The sequence below is a fragment of the Lygodium microphyllum genome, chromosome 9 (assembly GCF_053477565.2).
Source record: "Lygodium microphyllum isolate KBCC chromosome 9, Lygodium_microphyllum_v1.1.10, whole genome shotgun sequence".
Taxonomy (NCBI): Eukaryota; Viridiplantae; Streptophyta; class Polypodiopsida; order Schizaeales; family Lygodiaceae; genus Lygodium; species Lygodium microphyllum.
In genome coordinates, this window is record NC_141143.1 from 91,803,945 (window position 1) to 91,809,944 (window position 6,000).

The following is a 6,000-nucleotide window of genomic DNA, read 5'->3' on the forward strand; positions in this document are numbered from 1 at the left end:
ATGGAATAAAATATGCATGTTTGCTAAATTGATCTACAATAGTCTAAATCATATTGTGATTAGCTTGAGTGTTAGGCAGACAAGTAATAAAATTCATTGAAATATGCTCCCATGGTCTTTTAGAGATTGGTAAAGGCATTAACAAACCATATTGCTTACCATGGTATCGTTTAACCCTTTGACAAATCAAACACTTGGATATAAAGTTAGAAACATCAGATTTCATCTGTGGCCAATAAAAATCTTCAATAAAAGTATGTAAAGTGGAAATAATACCTATATGGCATTGATATAGGGGACAATGAATTTCGTGCAACACAAATGATCTAAAGGGAACATTTACACATGACATTTTCTCATAAAACATAAATCCATCAGCATAAGTTAATGAATCAATTGGAATCCAGTTATTATTAATTAATTTATTCCAATCAGCTTTTGAAAACTAGGGTCTTGGTCATATGTATCTTTCAGAGGGATAAGAGAATCAAAAGATATCATAGAGATATTATGAATATTTGGTCTTCTACTCAAAGTATCGGCAACAACATTTTCTTTTCTGGGTTGATATTGGATAAGTGGATGAAAACTTTGAATAAAGACAATCCATTTAATGTGTCGATCAGATATTTGTGGGCTGACTAAGGAGATGTTTAATACTTTGTTGGTCAGTTTTAATCATGAATTCAGATCCCATTAAATAGTGTTTCCATTGACATAAAGCTTGTACTACAGCTAGCAATTCTTTATTATAGGTAGAATACTTAAGTTCAGAGGGTTTAAGCTTACAGCTAGAGTAGGCTATAGGATAGGAATCTTGCATAAGGACAGCTCCTATTCCAAATCCACTAGCGTTAGTGACTACTAGGAAAAATGGTCTAGTAAAGTCAGGGAGTTGTAAGACAGGAGCATGAGTTAAAGCATATTTCAGTAAATCAAAAGACTTTTGTTAATTTTCAAACCAATGATACACAATACCTTTCTTTAATAATTTTGTCAAAGGTAATGTAAACAATGAAAAATTTCTCACAAATTTTCTGTAAAAGCTAGCAAGACTTAAGAAAGAACGTAAATCATGCATATTTTTAGGTATCACCAATTCAAAATTGCTTCTATCTTTTTAAGATCAACTTTAATACCTTCAAACGAAACAATAAGTTTTAAGTATTCAATTTGTGTTTGGAAAAATTCACTCTTTTGAGGATTAGCATATAATTGATTCTCTTTCAATAAATTAAAAACCAAAGATAAATGTTCATAATGCTCGTTCTCATTCTTACTGAAAACCAATATGTCATTAAAGATAACAATGACACAATGCTAATGCTTCAAAAATATGTGATTCATCATACAATTGAATATGGTTGGTGTATTAGTCAGACCAAAAGGCATAACAAGGAAATCATAATGTCCAAATTGAGTTCTAAATGCAGTTTTGAAAATGTCAGATGTGTCCAGTTGTACTTGATGGTATCCAGATTTAAGATCTATTTTGCTAAATATTGCAGCTCCTTATCGTTTGTCCACAAGATCGCCTACCCTAGGGATTGGATATCTATTTTTGACAGTGATTTTATTTAGGGTATGATAATTAATGCACATTTTATAAGTGTTGTTTTTCTTTTTAACTAATAGGACAGGTGTACCAAATGGAGAACTACTGGGCCTAATAAGTCCTCAGGTTAACAATTCTTCAACTTGAGTTTGAATTTCTTTCTGTTCAATTTGATTATGTCGATAAGGTGCTTTACATGGTGGTTGAGAACCTGGAATTAAGTCCATTTTATGATCTTTAGGACGTGTGGATGGTAAACCACGTGGTAAGTCAGCAAGCAGAACAGTCTTTTAATTATGAAAGAAATTGTCCATGCCTAGGATGTATCTTATTTTTCTTAACTTCAATTTCATTCACCCAGATTCAATAAGATTTGCTACTTAATCTTAATGTACGTTTAGCTTGTGTATGACTAAGCAATGAAAAATTATCAAAAGTGTGCATACCATGAAATGTGATTTGTTTCCCATGAGAATGAATCTTCATTGAATGCGTGGAATAATCTATATCGGGATTATATTGATGACGCCAAGGTACCCCCAAAATAAGGTCACTAGATTGCAGAGGCACAACTAAGAAATTTCTACGTTTAACATAAAATCGTGTGTACTCCTATCATCATGTAAAACAATCTTTTCTTTACCATGCACAAGATATTTCATCGTTAATAAAGAATGAGGATTTGATATACCTGGTAAAGTATCTGAAGTAGTGTCATTACCGTCATCGTCTTCCATAAAATCTGGCATTTCTTCATGATCTTTATCTTCAGTCACTCTCAAATAGTTTATGTGAACAGTTGGCTTTTTGGATTGACAATTTGCCGCTAGATGTCCAGGTTGATGGCATTTATAACAGACTATGGATTTGGCTTTAGACACATTATTGGTAATAGCAGGAAGTTTACGAATGTTGGGATTTGGTTGAAGAGATGGCTTAGGATTTGGATTTGTGTTTGATGGTAAAGCAGGGGGTCGTGTCCAAGATTTACGGAATGAAGATGTAAAAAAGCGGTTTTGATTGAATCTTAGAAAATTAGAATTGAATTGTTTCGTACCGAAGTTACCATTGTTTGAGAATTGTTGTGGACGGTTCTCTCGTCCTTGAATTTTGTCTTCAGCATCATGGGCCAAGGAAATCGCATCTTCGAGAGTCGTTGACTTGAATATGTTCACTTCCGCATAGAAGTGACCAAGCAAACTAGACATAAACTTGCGCTTATGGGTCACCTCAGGTACATCTTCGAGCATTAGAAGTTGCAATAAAGAATTCCAAAAACACTCGGTATATTGGGAAATAGGCTCGCGATCTCTTTGTTGTTGTAGAAGATCCCATTGTTTGATTGCTTTTTCGTGGAATTGGAGTGGAAGAAAATTCTGCAAAAATTTCTTTGGAAAGTCTCTCAAGTAGTAGGACAATCAATGCTTTTGCAAATAACACTCCACCATAGAGATGCTCTGTTCACTAAATGATTAGTGACACACTTAATTTTGTCTTTTTCGGTATACTGTTTTTCATGGAAACAATAATCAAACTGACTGATAAAAGCAAGTACAGTCTTTCCATCGCATGACCCATTGAAAGTATAAAATTTAATTTTTTTAATTACTTATCTTGGTTTCTTTCCAAATAGATTGCGCTTCAAGTGTCGCATCGATCGTACGTCGTATAATATCTTCAGATTGCAGTCCATCTTGATCGGCAGTAGATCGTTGTAGACTGGCCAATTAAGCTTGCAAAGTTTGACTTGCTCTTCGTTTCTCTTGAAGCTGCATTATAATTAGGTCCAATTTTTGTTCCATCGTTGGTTCTGGTAGATCACCTTCAGCCATAAAATCTTTCATATTTTGATCAGTCATCCTGCAAAATTTCAAACAACCTCACACACTCGAAATCCTGTTAGCGGGATGAGTGTAGCTCAAGTTCGGGTTTACAAGACTTGCTTTTTTCTTAAGCGGTTTTTTATGATATTTCTTCTTCACAGCTACGAAAATTGATATCGGCCTTCTTCCAAGCGGATACTTCATTCGTGTAGACTGCGTATAGCAATCTGTTTGCTGGAATTTGGCTCTGTCAAAGTGCAGGCACGAATAAGGGCTTGTAGAGAGGCTGAAACGAGTTCGGAAGTGATTCAAAGAAGAGCTTAGTGTGAACTTCCTCTATGCAAGCAGGAGATTAAATATTAAATCTTTAAGCCTTAGTAAGACTTAAAGAATTTAAGCTTTAAGTTTTAAAGCTTAACATCAATCGTTTTTTTCCCCACGACGTCAGGACGTGTTGGACGGCGCCGTCGAATGGCAGTTCATCTTGCCGCCACAGCGTCATGAGTTCCCAAAGACTTTTAAGTATTAAGCTTCTTAAGCTTAAGTATTAAGCTTAATTAACCACTAATGCTGAATTCTTTCTGAGAGAAGAAGTAGACTTAGCAAAGGAACTTCCCAGGTGGTCCTCCGCCTCCAGAGAGTGGTCCCTCGCGATCTGACTATGTAGTAGGGGGTTCTTCACCGCCAGAAACGCGTTGGTATTGACGGATTGTCGCAAGACTAATTGTATAGCCCATTTGTTCCAAGAACTTTGCCTTCGCGCAAGATGGTAAGCGATTGGAAGGCCTCGATCTCAGCTTCGCTCTGATACCACTGGTGCGCAAATCGGATGTCGTATGCGTACGAAGCGAGCACCAGAAGGTCCCAAAGAACAAATAACTCTACTTTTTGCTCAAAAACCAAGAAAGAAGACTTGCATGACATGAAGCAAGAAGACTAATTGGATACAATCTCCCCCCATGCCTTGTGTGAGCGCTCCACAAAGCATGTATTTAATATATTATTCATCTCCAAGCTAAAAAATAGCCCAAATTTACAATTAGCACGCTTTAGCTTTTGTGTTTGCTTTTGTCCAAATAAAGAATAAAGCGGTTGGGTGTCCCAAGAGTCGGACTATGCCCAAATACAATGACCAATAATGAATATTTAAATCGTGCGTCCATGCGCATACGAAATAATAAATATATGTCAATCGCTTTAATAAACAAGCACGTCAAAATAAATATTGGCGCCACGCCTAAGACGCGCGCCCATCAAAAATGATATTTTTCTTCTAAATAACTTGAATACACGCTCTCACCCAGTGCTTCCTAGCGCCACCGCCGCCTGCTCTACACATCAACTGAAGCATTCACAATTGTTAGAAAATAATAAAATTAAACCAACAAAAGTGAATACCTAGTAGTCTTCAGCTACAAAATAAATAAATAGGTTGGAGCTCTGTCCTAGCCTTAATTTAATACGAGTGCGCACTTTAAACTCATAAATGTCATGGTAACCCAATTTGGAAAAACTTATAAGAAAGCAACATTGAAACGAAGAAGCACTTTGTAGGTAGAGTAGGAGGGAGCCCACCATGAAGTGGTCAGATGGCCGTGATGAAATATGCATCACTGAGTTCTGGCTCCTAACATACATCACCACTTCCTTCTGGTAGAGCATCATAATCGAAGGGTTCAATCCAATCCTCCAAGGGAGTCATCACAGAGGGAGATTCCCTTGGTGTCTCAATGGATATTTGATGAGCTTCACTTGATATTGAGGAGGTAGGTACCCAAAATCCCATGTCTTTTAGCTTGTGGTCATCATATCCTACATGTTAAAGTAGGGCCAATAACCTTTCTTTAGTGGCCTTGTAGGCCACTAATTCAAATTTTACTCTAAATTCAACCTGTACAAGCTCCTTTGAACTCTCACTTTGCTATTCTGTCATGTGAATGTTTAAAGGGAGATATGTTACCTTTTGTGGTTGAGCTCTCCATATTGTTCTAATTCTTTCATAGGCTTCTTGCTACTTTGGAGTGGCTTCTATGTTGTGTTGTTGAAATGAGGCAAGCATTATAAAAATCATTTTGATTGGTTAGCAATGCTCACTACACAGTTCATGTTGCTTGATTTACCATACAATAGCTATTAATTAAGAGAAAAATAAGAAGAGAACAAATGGCACAAGAGGAGAAATTCAAAACTTGCATGACATAAGAATAGGTACAATTTTTTCCATGCATGGGTGAGCACCTCTTCCATGCATGTATTTATAATATTCAATTAGGCTTTTATGCTTAAGATACATTGAAAGCATTCTTTTGAGTTCTTGCTTTTCCTCTCCTTATACAACTTGCTTTTGTGCAAATAAATCAAACACACCCTATTTTAAATAGCTTTACAATTAAAATAATATTATCTTCTAATAAATATATCAAAATAAATCTATTATGCATGTGCATATACAAAGTCTTTGCACAAATAGATGTATATAAAATATAATATTTTTAATAATATTTTTTCACATTGTGAAGTAAATAAAATTTACGTATTAAAATATACACTCCAAAATAATAATTTCTATTAACTCTATTTAAATATATGCTCATCACCACGCTACAAACTGATTCAAGTTAT